The sequence below is a fragment of the Pseudophryne corroboree genome, chromosome 10 (assembly GCF_028390025.1).
Source record: "Pseudophryne corroboree isolate aPseCor3 chromosome 10, aPseCor3.hap2, whole genome shotgun sequence".
Taxonomy (NCBI): domain Eukaryota; kingdom Metazoa; phylum Chordata; class Amphibia; order Anura; family Myobatrachidae; genus Pseudophryne; species Pseudophryne corroboree.
Window position 1 is genome coordinate 329696162 of NC_086453.1, and position 14018 is coordinate 329710179.

General features: G+C 48.4%; 1 pseudogene; it reads left to right on the top strand.

Moving 5' to 3' along the window:
• On the top strand, positions 1 to 119 carry LOC134967059 (5S ribosomal RNA; annotated as a pseudogene).
• Positions 120 to 14018: the final 13899 nt, after the last annotated feature.

A 14018-nucleotide genomic window follows, 5' to 3' on the forward strand; every position in this document is an offset into this window, starting at 1 on the left:
TCCTACGACCATACCCCTACGTTCACGCCCAATCTCGTCCGATCTTTGAAGCTAAACGGAGGTGGACTGGGTCAGTACCTAGATGGGCGACCACTAGGGAATACCCAGTGAAGTAGGGAGACTCTCTTCCCTGTAGAAACAACACCAACAGCAGTATCACCACTTATACTCAATCCTCCTTCTTCTTGAACCTTTATTCCTCATTCTTTTCATCCATGACAGTGGTTAATTATTAGAATTGTTATTTAGTGGTTGGGTTCTCCCACTCACGAATTCAACCCAATTTAGGGCTGCATTAATACAAACACAGTTTGTACAGATCTTGGGCAGACGGAAGCAGCATAGTATGTAGCTATCTTCCGATATGCACTTATCTAGGTATAATTAAGATCTGAACATTTTCTAATTTTGGGAGACATTTTTCTCCAGCTGGCATATCTACGTTTGTTTTATGTTTAACTTGTTTTGTTGAGTCCCCATGCATTTTAAACAGTAGAAATAAAGACTTCATCATTAACTTTTAGATACATTACCTATCAATTAACATTTAGTTAACACAATAGTGCGCCCAAACAAGAGTCATACTTTTCTCTTTTCGTACATACATGTTTTCCCCCTTTTTTTTGACTCTGGGAGCACCGCCATACGGACAGATAGGAATTGCTAATATCTAGCATTATTGTCCATTCCTGGCTTCTATATTATTACCTATGTACTTTGAATCTAGGTCGGTGCAGGATCAAAAACCCTCCTTTTCTATAAAGGTGGACAGCCAGGAGACTCAGAGCGAGAAATGTCTAACTTTCTAAAGAGGACAGGTGAAGAACTGGCCCATAACAACCAATAAACTTCTACCTATCATTTTCTAGAATACGCTTGACAAATGATAGCTACAAGCTGATGCTACATTATGGGCAGCTTCTCCATGTGTCCTTAGAAGGTTTGATTCATCTCCCCCAGTAAGGGAACCAGGGTTGGACTGGCTCACAGGGGAAATCCTCAGTAGGCCCCACTGCTTGAGGGCCCATCTCTTCCACTAGGGATCAGGTTCTAGACTATGCACTTGTATTACACATTATACATGTTACCTTATGCTGCACAGGACTATGGTGTATTTTCTACAGTGCACTGCGGTTATTAATCTGGCACATTTTCATGTATGCACTAACGGGTATGGGTCGTTGGATAGACACAACTTAGGTCGACAGTCATTAGGTCGACCATGGAAGGTCGACATGCATTATGTCGTCAGGGACAATAGGTCGACATGGTCATTAGGTCGACATGTACTAGGTCGACAGGTCAAAAAGTCGACATGAGGTTTTTGACTGTTTTTGGTGGTGTTTTGTCCATAAAGTGACGGGGAACCAAATTAGTACACCGTGTCTCCTCGCATGGCTCGCTTCGCTCGCCATGCTTCAGGCAAGGTGCCTCGCTCTGCTACTGCTTCGCTCGGCAGAGATTACCGTTCCAATCGTAGTCCACGTGGAACGTTAAGTATGAAAAAATCCAAAAAATGTAAGAAAAAGTGAAAAACGTATGTCGACCTTTTGACCTGTCGAACTAGTACATGTCGACCTAATGGCCATGTTGACCTAATGCATTGTCGACCTTCAGTGGTCGACCTAATGACCTAGTACATGTCGACCTAATGAGTGTCGACCTAAATTGGGCCGACCTAACGACCGTAACCCGCGCTAGCAGTATTTACAATGTATACAGTATTTATCAAGGGGTCCATACCATGCACTCTCTAATGGTTAGTCAAGCCTCTGGGACAGCTGGCCACACCCCTTCTGGAGACTGACCACACCCCTAAAAACGGCCCCCCCTACAACTGCATTCCCCGTGGGCCCTTCATGTCCCAGTTCAGGACAGATTCAGAAGAGGCTACAGTAAGGTAGTCTGAGCCAGTGAAAAGTCCATGGATGAGAAGGTGCCCAGGATCATACTATAGTTTGTACTAAAGGTCATGGATTACAGCTCTGTTGTATCCTGCTACACAAGGTCATGAGAAGGAGACTGGCCACGCCCCTAAAAACGGGCCCCCTACAACTGCATTCCCCGTGGGCCCTTCATATCCCAGCTCAGGACAGATTCAGAAGAGGCTACAGTGAGGTAGTCTGAGCCAGTGAAAAGTCCATGGATGAGAAAAGGTGCCCAGGATCATACTATAGTTTGAACTAAAGGTCATGGATTACAGCTCTGTTGTATCCTGCTACACAAGGTCATGAGAAGGAGACTGGCGGGCAGTGTCGGACTGGGACATGAAGGGCCCACCGGGGGAATGCAGTTATAGGGGCCCATACTTAGGGGTGTGGCCAGCCTACAAAGGGGGTGTGGCCAGCCTCCACAGAGGCTTGAAATACACAATAGTTTAGTGCAGTGTAATGCAACATATCTACCATGTATAATACAAGTGCACAGTCTGGAAGGAGTGGGCCCTCAGGCAGTGGGGCCTACCGGTGGTTGCCCTGGTACCCTTGTGGGCCAGTCCGACCTTGCTGGCGGGGATATTTCGTTTAAAAAGGATTTAGCAGATGTTATACAAAATGAAATAAAAAAAACCCCTTCACATCTGTAAATCATCTTTAATTATTGTAAAAGAATTATTGTTTCTTCAGCAGCAAATGCATTCATTCTGTAGCAGTGCAACGTGACACAACATTTAGGGGAGGGTACACTACAAGCATTTGCCAAGAGCAGACTGCAACCAGCTTAAAGCAGCTGTATAATTACTGAGCTGAAATTAGGCTCATGTGCCAAGTAGATTTTACTGTGCGAATTAATTATCGGGGTCTACGTGCTGTGATGGAAAAGCATTGTGCTCTGCAAATGACCTTCGCTGTAGAGAAGTGTCACCTGAGTTCTTTTAAAGACGATAGATGTATTTCAAATGAGCTTGTAGCTATTATGAATTATACTGGCACATTCGCAGTCCTTTCACAATACAAATCGGAGTGCAAAGTCCATTACTAAAATATATAAACTCACTGAGGCTGCACCTTGGTCAAACCAACTAATCAGAGCGCCTTTTTTCACCATGCAACCAGAGAGAAGCCACTTCGGATTGGTTTATTGCAGAGTGGTCCCTGTTATGATCTGTTCTATTGCATCAGCTTGCCATGTTTTCCTGCATTTCTAGTTGATTTCAGATTCCTGTATGTTCCTGTGTGTTCAGCTGCAGTATAATGAGTTTTGTCTGTGTGTGTGTAGCTGAACAGGTGTATTGAGTCTAAGCATCAAAGGGCCTGGTCTACCTGGCTGCTCTGATTGGGAATTGTCTGCTATGTATGTGTTTCCTGTCCTTCATTCCATGCTGGTCATAGATCCTGGTTGCCACGGGAGCCCTTGGCTCTAGGTCCTGGTTCAAGTCGTGGAAATCTTTGCTTTTCTGTTTCTGTACCCAGTTATACCTGTGTTCAGTTCTGTGTCAGTTATATAGTTACCAGCATCCATCTCTGTATTCCTGTGTGCAGCCCAGTGTCAGTATACAATCTTCAGCATCTTACTCTGTCAGTTGTATTATCTGTCTTGATTGCTTTAGTTATTTCTGTTATAGTACTCCTCGTCTTCTTGCTATACTGTCTTGTGTTTCCTTAGTAATCTACCTCACTTATATACCCTCATTACTTCCAATGCCAGTGGCTCTGTCTCTGCTTTGTTTTGGTCTAACTTCTTTCTGTAGTGTATTCTCTGTGTGTGTATTTTATGTTCTCTCCTCGCCTGAAAGTTGTCCAGAGTTTGGGAGATTTCTGTGTTTAGTGTCCTCTTTCAGTCCTTCGTTCCATTGGCTTTGATTTAGGTCACTCAGGGTTTGAGCTGATACTACCGCCAATGGTGTACAGTAAGTCCTGGTGGACATCCCAGTACCGGTAGACGTATAAAGTCTTATAGGAAAAGCGGCTCTTATAGGCATGAAGACCTGCTGAGTGCGTTCTATGAGTCTCAACATTGGGGTGTACAGGGGTCACTGCCAGAAGACCTGCAAGCAACATTGAATCTTGGAAGGAGGAGTCCACTCTATTGTAACAGTTCCTCTGCAATTCAAGTTAGAAGCTCCTCAAGGAGCAGGTCAGCATCAGGTTTCCTTTTAATCCTTTGGATTTACTGGACAAATAAGAAGAAAGGAGAGGGTCTATTGGAATGAGGAGTTCAGTAAATCATTTTGCTGCTTAGTGGGACTCATCCTCCAGATGTAAAACTTGAGGATGAGTCTCAGGGCCAAGGATTGCAGAGAGGAAATTTACTAAAGGTCGATTTTAATTTATCTAAAATTGATGTAAATCGATCTCAATCGGTTTTGGGTTTCAGGGGCTGAAACACACATTTGCTAACAGGTGATTTTTCTTTCAATAATTTTTAATTATTAAAGGGTATATTCAGTTGAAGTCGAAAGCTGCCGTCTTGTCGGAAAGACAGCAGTTTTCGACTTTTTTAGGTCAGAAGGGGTTCCGACCTATTCAATATACACAAAAATTATCCGACAATTTTGGAATTCCGACTTATCGGAAAGCACATGGATCGGTGGAATAGCTGCTAATCCGCGTGCTTCTGTCGGAAACAGGGACAAATCCGACAGGTTTTGGCCCCCTCTCTGACCATCTCAATCCGACTTTAAAAAAAGTCGGATTGAGATGAGGGACGTGAGAGGAGGACGGGGAGCCGCGGGGAGATGGGGGAGAGCTGCTGCTACAGTGCAGCAGGAGGATGGGGCGCCACCGCTCACGGCAGCGTCCACCCGGCTCCAGCAAGCGAGGTCCCGCTTGCTGGAGCCGGGTGGATGCTGCCGTGAGGTCTGGCGGCAGGGCCGCCATCAGGGGGGTGCTGGGGGCACAGCTGTCCCAAGCCCAGCCTCTCTGACAGAGAGAGGAGGGCCCGGGATACTCATGCAGCCACCTGCCCGTCCGCCGCCATTCCGCGGTCGTCCCCGCTGTTCTGCCACTGTCTTCCGACCCTCCAGCAGCTCTGTATTGAAAACTTCCCTCCCAAAATGGCCACCGCCACAGAGGAGACAGTTATTCAAGATACTAGAGGAGCCCTAGGACAGCAGCAGAACGGCGGGGGCGGAGGCTAGTGGGCAGGCAGCGGCATGATCATCCCAGGAGCCCTCTAGTATCTTGAATAACTGTCTTCTCTGTGGCAATGGCCATTTTGGGAGGGACGTTTTCAATACAGCTGCAGGAGGACTGAGTAGAGCAGCAGAACAGCGGGGATGGAGGTGGGCAGGCAGAGGCATCAGCATCCCGGGCCCTACGGACAGCGCACATGTATGTATGGAAGCCTGGAAATAGGGGAGAGAACATTAGAAGCATTTATCTCCATCATCCTCGCACCCACAGATTAAATCATAGTTTCCCAAACTCCATCATTGCAGTCCAGGTTTTAAGGATATCCATGCTTTGAGCACAAGTGATTTATTTCTACCTTCGTCAATTTGATTAAACTATCTGGATTCAAGCATGGATATACTTAAAACCTGGACTGTAATGGTGGAGTTTGGAAAACTCTGTGTTGAAGGAGAGTGTCCTCTGCAGCAGGTCTGGCATGGGGTGCTGATTAAACTGAACATTCCCCTGATTCCGGCAGGCAGAGCAGTGTTACAGAATGTCCTGTGTGTACTGTATGTGCGTCTCCCCACTTCTAACTAGTACAGTGCCCAGGGCCGGTTCTAGCCCTTTTTGCGCCCCGGGCGGGAAATAGGGGCGTGGCTTCATACAGGGGGAGTGGTCAGTTACTTCCCCTGTACAGTAGAGTAGCGCCGCTGAAATGCTGAGCGGTGCGCGATGACGTCATTGCGCACCGCACAGCAAAGGTCCTCTCCACGAAGGGAAACAATCCTATAGATTGTAAGCTTGCGAGCAGGGCTTTCCTACCTCTGTCTGTCTGTCTTTGCCCAGTTTTGTTCTATAATTGTTGTTCTAATTGTAAAGCGCAACGGAATATGCTGCGCTATATAAGAAACTGCTAATAAAATAATAAATAATAAATAAATAAATAATAATAGACGCGTAGCGTCTAGAACCCTTCACACAGGGGGACACAGCGGGCAGCGGGGGGCACAGCAGCAGCGGATCTTGCCTTGGTGCGGCACCCTCCGGATGGCGCCAGTGCCCTCCGGAAGGCGGCGCCCCGGGCAAAAGTCCTGCTTACCCGTGGCAAGATCCGCTACTGACAGTGCCATTACCTGACTTGTCTTAAGGTGTGTACACATGGGCCCTCATTCAGAGTTGATCGCTAGCTGCCAATGTTCACAGCGATTAGGCTAAAAATCTGCACTTCTGCGCATGCGTACGGGCCGCAGTACGCACGCGCGAAGTACTTTCACACAAAACTGCAGTTTTACACAAGGTCGAGCGACGCTTTTCTGTCACTGTTGATCGGTGAGTGATTGATAGGAAGTGGGTGTTTCTGGGTGGTAAATGGACGTTTTCAGGGAGTGTGCTAAAAAACGCAGGCGTGGCTGGGGAAACGGGGGAGTGGCTGGCCGAACGCAGGGCGTGTTTGTGATGTCAAAGCAGGAACTAAACTGACTGAAGTGATCGCAAGGTAGGAGAAGGTTTGGAGCTGCTCAGAAACTGCATGAACATTTTTACAAGCAGTTCTGCTAACCTTTCATTCGCACTTCTGCTAAGCTAAGATACACTCCCAGAGGGCGGCGGCCTACCGTGTGCACGGCTGCTAAAAGCAGCAAGCGAGCGATCAACTCGGAATGAGGGCCATGGTGAGATATTTGCTTGCGATTTTGACTATGCGATGCCGATGCGCGGTCCCACAAGGACGGTATCGCAAGCCTAGATAGGCTGTGCAGGCAAGTCAATTTTGACTATCTAGTATAAAAGTATAGTCAAAATTGACACTTAGCCAAAATCGCACATAGCCAGTATCGCAAGAACAGTCATCTATGCTTGCGATACCGACCTAGTCCCTATCGCATAGACGCATACCTCCCAACTGTCCCGATTTTCGCGGGACAGTCCCGTTTTTTGGGGACTGTCCCGCTGTCCCACCCGCGGGCCGCAGTGTCCCGCGGTGGGGGGGGGGGGGGGGGCATTTGGGAGGCTCTGTGTCTCGCTGCCCTGCTTAGCAGAGCAGCGGTGAATTGACGCTGTGCGCATGCGAACAGCGTCTATTCACTTGAGTCAAAGGGAGAGGGGGCATGCCAGCGGCTCACAGAGCGCTGTGCATGCCCCCTTAGTGACGAAAACGGGGCGTGGCTCGCGATCGCGGGTCCATCCGTGAAGCCACGCCCCTTTTCTTAGACCACGCCCCCTTTTCGGGGACGCTTCGCCGCGCGTGTGTCCCTCTACAAAGCCAAGAAGTTGGGAGGTATGCTATCGCATAGTGAGAATCGGGGTTTAGCCCGAATCTCGCCGTGTGTACCCACCTCTAGCAGATGTGGGGTGCGATGCTTCCACCAGAAGACAACTTGGGAGACTAGATGTACCCAGGGCTGCCATCAGAAACTGTGGGGGCCGTGACTGACAAAATAGTCAGGGCCCCCCTCCCCACCCTTCCGGGGGGAAAAAAGTTACATAAAAATAAATATATATTTTTTAAACTCAAAAATAGAATGCCCCTTACACCATATTATGTACCCACATTAATGGCCTTGTCACCATATTATGGCCACGCAAGTACAGTACCTGCTCGTTGTCAGGGGCTTCCTTCCTCATCTCCCATTGCTGCCGCTGTCAGGAGAGTCTGGGATGATCCTGGCCACCAGCCTTCGCCCTGCCATTCTGCTGCTATCCTAGGGCTTCTCTAGTATCTTGAATAACTGTCTCCTCTGTGGCGGTGGTCATTTTGGGAGGGATGTTTTCAATACAGAGCTGCTGGAGGGCTGTGTACAGTGGCAGAACAGCGGGGACGACAGCAGAACACCGGGAACGGCGGTGGGTTGGCAGGTGGCTGCATGAGTATCCCGGACCCTCCCTTCTCTGATAGAGAGGCCGGGCCCGGGCAGCTGTGCCCCCAGCACCCCCCTGATGGCGGCCCTGGATGTACCTACTGAAACCACCTCAAGAAAAGGAGAACACACAAACAGTACTTTAGAAACAACCTCTGTAAATAAATGGTGGTACTGAGAATCAAAATCTAAAATTAAAATAAACAAATACAGTAATTAATACAAATATTAACTTAGATTGGACAGTGGATGGAGAATTATGCAGTATTGCATAGATAAGGTACTGTACCATTGCCACTAGATTGGTAACCCTGGTTGCAGTAGTCTCTGAAAGGAAGGGAAGAACTTGAATTTAAGGTTGCAATGAGAGAGAGTAATGGCCCACTATAGTCTCTAATGGTTGTATGAAAGCTTCCAACCCTCTCCAAATCTCAGCCAGGATGGTCTCACCCTTCTGCTGCTGCCATCCTCAAACTGGGGAGTGGATTTAAGGATCGACAATGTACAGGTCAACAGGTACAAAAGATCGTCAGTTGATAGGTGGACAATTCAAAAGGTTGACATGGAAATGTTTTTTGTTTTTATTAGCCCAAATCTAACCCAAACCCTCCCCTTAGTGCCAACCTCTCGGTGCCTAACCCCAACTGTCCCCTCTCATAGCCTAACGTGAACTGTCCCCCTTGGTGCCTAACCCTTACAGTCACCTCTGGAAGCCTAACCCTAACCCTCCACCTAGTGCCAAACTCTAATCGCCCCATCCCCCTAGGTGCCTAACCCCAACTGTCCCCTCCCGTAGCCTAACCCGAACTTTCCCCCTTGGTGCCTGACCCTAACCGTCCCCTCTGGAAGCTTAACGCTAACCCTCCACTTAGTTCCTAACCCTAATCGTCCCCCCGGTGCCTAACCCCAACTTTACCCTCCCGTAGCCTAACCCGAACTGTCCCCCTTGGTGTCTAACCCTAACCGTCCCCTGTAGAAGCCTAACCCCAACCCTCCACCTAGTGACTAACCCTAATCGTACCCGCCCGGTGCCTAACCCCAACTTTCCCCTCCCGTAGCCTATTCCTAACCATCCCCTCCAGAAGCCTAACCTTAACCCTCCACCTAGTGCTAATCCTAATCGTCCTCCTGGTGCCTATCTCCAACTGTCCCTTCCTGTAGCCTAACCTGAACTGTCCCCCTTGGTGCCTAACCCCAACTGTCCCCTCGAGAAACCTTGCCCTAACCCTCCACCTAGTGCCTAACCCTACACCTAACCATAAAAATGTTTAAAAAACATGTGTTGACCATTTTTGTGTCAACCATTTCCATGCTGGCCTTTTGAACCTGTCAACCTTTCATTTGTCATCCCTTTGGTACCTGTCGAGTTAATGCAGGTTGACCTTATGGTGTCGACCTCTTGACTGTCTACCTATACATTGTCAGTCTTTCATCTGGATTCCCTCAAATTGGGTGATACTCTCCAACTGCTCCCGTGCTAGGGCTATCTCAGATCTGATTTCACACACAGGGGGCAATTCAGAGTTGATCCCAGCAACACATTTGTTAGCAGTTTGGCAAAACCAGGGCCCTCATTCCGAGTTGTTCGCTCGCTGCCGTTTTTCACAGCATAGCCTTCAGGTTAAAAAACGGCTTTTCTGTGCATGCGTATGGGCCGCAGGGCGCACGCGCTAAGTACTTTCACACAAAACGATGCAATTTTACACAGGGCCGAGCGACGCTTTTCTGTCGCTCTGCTGATCGGTGAGTGATTGACAGGAAGTGGGTGTTTTGGGTGGTAACTGACCGTTTTCTGGGAGTGTGCTAAAAAACGCAGGTGTGTCAGCCAAAAACGCAGGAGTGGCTGGAGAAACGGGGGGAGTAGCTGGCCGAACGCAGGGCGTGTTTGTGACATCAAAGCAGGAACTAAATGGACTGAGGTGATCGCAATCTAGGAGCAGGTCTGGAGCTACTCATAAACGGAAGGAAAAGATTTTCGAGCAATTCTGCTAACCTTTCGTTCGCACTTCTGCTAAACTAAGATACACTCCCAGAGGGCGGCGGCCTAGCGTGTGCACTGCTGCTAAAAGCAGCTAGCGAGCGATCAACTCGGAATGAGGGCCCATATGCACTGCAGGTGTGGCAGATATAACATACCCTCCAACTGTACCTTTTTAGCAGGTACAGAACCTTTCTTTTATGGTCTGTACCGATTTTTCCATTGAAAGTATAGGAAACCCTTTACCCGTGGCCACTCCCCCTTTACTAATTTGTACCGATTTATATGTGTAAAATGTTGGATAGTATGGATATAACATGTGCAGAGAGAGTTAGATTTGGGTGGGTTATATTGTTTCTGTGCAGGGTAAATACTGGCTGATTATTTTTACACTGCAATTTAGATTTCAGTTTGAACACACCCCACCCAAATCTAACTCTCTCTGCACATGTTACATCTGCCCCACCTGCAGTGCACATGGTTTTGCCCAAGTGCTAACAAATTTGCTGCTGCGATCAGGTCTGAATTAGGCCCACAGTACAGCTCACTCCCCAGTACCTTCCCACCAGTTTCCTCTTTCTTCCAGGTTTCTCCTCTTTTCTACTCCCAACCACACCACTACTGCAGCGGTGGCATCACTGCTGATCTACGCTGCCGCTGCCTCCTAACGGCAGGTCTATATAACTTAACAGGCGGAGTATAAGTACCTGCTGACTTGCTGTGAACAATGTATACTGGTGGAGCCACAGTGGCAGGCATCCTCCGCTTTATCATCACCTGTGTGAGGTCTCATTATTACAATGTCACAGGCTTAAAAAATGTAAGACGCAATGCCAGTGTTCATACCATGCAGGGCCGTCTGTTCGTATGGGCTCAATGGGCTCTTGCCCAAGGGCCCCAGGAGTATAATAGCCCTAGGCTTATAGCTGAGGGTGCCCTCTTTCCAGGGGTACCAGATTTTTGAAAATCGGCCCTGGGGAACCAGAGATATTTGATGTCAAAGCAGTGGTCCCCATCCAATCCTTTTAATTGCTAGTTCCAGCCAGATATATTGTGTCCTGTCTGACATAGAGTTATTCTGAGGGTATACTCCAAAAGCTGGGACTCTCCACTTTTGGTGGACACTGGCAGCTTGTCTCTACTATGCCTAGAACCAGAGATATCAGCCTTCCAGCACCTAGTCCCTGCTCCAGCTCCACACGCCTGGTACACAGTTTTATACATTCGTCAGTGGATTGCTCTGGCTCCTGGACTCTGATCCCCAAGTCCCCAGAACCTTCTGAAAGGTGGGACTCTAGCTTTTTATCCCATTCAAAGCGAAGAAATCTATTTCCAGGAACTTGAGATATCTGCAGTCAAGCAAGCTGCCCTCCCACCAGAAAATGAGGAATATTAAGACCACTTCACTATCCACCCCTCCCCTACGTATTAAACTCTGCCCTGCCACCCTGGAAGTCATGTACTGGGGCCCCTTCATTCAGCACAATGCCCCTTCTACAGTGTAGTGTTCTCCCTTCTGCCCCATCTCCCACTATCTGTGCAGTAAAGGAGTAATTAGGAGAAATTACTGCTCCAGGTCCTACATGCTGAGCGGAAGATAGAACACCCCCTACCACCATGAAAGTCATGTACCGGGGCCCATTCATTCAGACCAATGCCCCCTTCTATTGTTTAGTGTTCTCCCTCTCGCCCCATCTCCCACCATCTGTGCAATAAAGGAGTAATTAGGAGAAATTACTGCTCCAGGTCCTACATGCTGAGCTGAAGATAGAACATCCCCTACCGCCAGTGGGACATCAAAGCTGCACCCCCTACTGCTGGAGAATGGGTAGGGGCCCCAGTGCATTGCTTTGCCCAGGGGACTACACTGCTGTTAAGACGGCCCTGATACCATGTAAGATAAGCCTACAATTCCCAACACATTGTTACCTGTCAGGAGTGTCTGTGTGTATACTGTATGTTGTGTAAGTTATAGGTAGTGTTTTAAATGGAATACAATTGCTTTATGATCTTGTCTCGTGACCATATAATTTTGGATGATGTGCTGCATTTGTATTTATTGCACAGCACATGATCTCTACAGATCCACCTGATAACACTTAAGTCACAGAGGCTGGTTCTGACGTGGGAGCAAAGCAAATATCTTAGCAAGTAACTGTACACCTTGGTAGAACTATGCAGCACTGCAGGTGGGGTGGAAGTAGGGATGACCATCGGTGTGGTAACTATTTATGGTTACCATCGATGATTATCAAGTAAGTGGCCATCCATGGATGCCAACTATGTAATGGATGACCAGCAATGGTTTCCACAAGCGATGGTCATCCCATTTCTTTCACTGATTGGCCCACGTGCCAATCAGAACACAAGGGCGGGGCTTCATGGGTGTCAGGAGTTAAGCTGTGAACCAGCACCTTGTTAAAAAAAAACAAAAATATTTGGTTATGCCATGCCATCGATGAAGGGAAACCATCTGGTACTCCCCCATCGATTGTAAAAGTATTTTACATCGGCCATAAACCATCAATGATTTTGACTTATCGACGGTCTATGGCCATCCCTAGACAGATGTAACATGTGCAGAGAGATTTGTATTTGTAAAAATAAAATAGAGATAAATGGTTCAGTTTTGGCGAAAACCGAACACACCCGAACTTTGCGGTTCAGACTCAAAGTGTCGGCTTTGGAAAACCGGATCTCGTGGTTGGCTGGCATTTCAGATGTCATGTCATACAGGAGAATGGGGATCATTCCGAGTTGATCGCTCGCTAGCAGTTTTTAGCAGCCGTGCAAACGCTATGCCGCCGCCCACTGGGAGTGTATTTTTGTTTAGCAGAAGTGCAAACGGTTGCATCGCAGAGCGGCTACAAAAATTTTTTGTGTAGTTTCAGAGCAGCTCAAAACCTACTCAGCGCTTGCGGTCACTTCAGACTATTCAGTTCCGGATTTGATGTCACAAACCCGCCCAGCGTTCGCCCAGCCACGCCTGCGTTTTTCCGCACACTCCCTGAAAACGGTCAGTTGCCACCAAGAAACGCCCACTTCATGTCAATCACTCTGCGGCAAGCAGTGCGACTGAAATGCATCGCTAGACCCTGTGTAAAATGACATCGTTCGCTGTGCACGTACGTCGCGCGTGCGCCGCATACGCATGTGCAGAACTGCCGTTTTTTAGCCTGATCGCTGCGCTGCGAACAAATGCAGCTAGCGACCAACTCGGAATGACCCCCAATGTACGGTGAGGTGGTCAAAATTGACTGCAAATCAGATCCAAGTTACGTGATTTTAGCTTTTTTATGTATTCAAAATCCACAGGGTCTGCACACGTGTAAAATAAAGCTGTGCAGCTTTTGCCAGCCAGCCACCCAGCCAGCATTATTACTGAATCATAGTCTGCTTATATAACACTTTATATAATAAACATTTAGGATTAGGGAGACTATACAGTATATATATTTCTGCAGCAGGTTACATTGGTTTCACAGGGAAACATCAGGGTATAGAGTGGATCTGGATCCAGAGGCACCAACAGGCAAAGCTTTAGCTATCCCAGGATGCATAGGGGCCCCCTCTATAACCCCGCCTCCAGGCATTGAGAGCTCAGTTTTGAGTTGGTGCCTGCAGTAGCAGGTCATTGAACAGGGGGGCTGCGCTGTGCAGCCCTGAAAGCTTTTTATCTGACAGAAATTGTCTTTGCTATTTCAGCTGGAGCACTGTATGTCAGTGTGACATTCAGTGCTGCAGCTCCATCACCTCCCAAGCGGCGCCGCACACTCCCGTTGGCCTGGTTCCCGGGTACCTGCAGCGGAGGCATCCCGACGGTCGCAAACTGCTTTCCTGGATCGCGTGGCTGCTACAGGGAGGAGGTAAGAGGTTCTCCTAGGCGGGACACACCATTAAACCACGATCCGTCTGCGGTCTGGGGAGATGGACCGCGGTGCTGGCATGGACCCTGTCACTGGGCAGGGACCCCACTAGGCCACCAGGGCATCTGAGCACAGGTCAGGTGTATTAACACCAGTTTAATGGGGCTCCATAGTACCTGGGGTGGAAGACAGCATAAGGGAGGCGGAGCTTGACCTAAAGCCCCTTGCCCGGCCCAGGGCGCCATCTCCTGCAGATTTTCTGCCC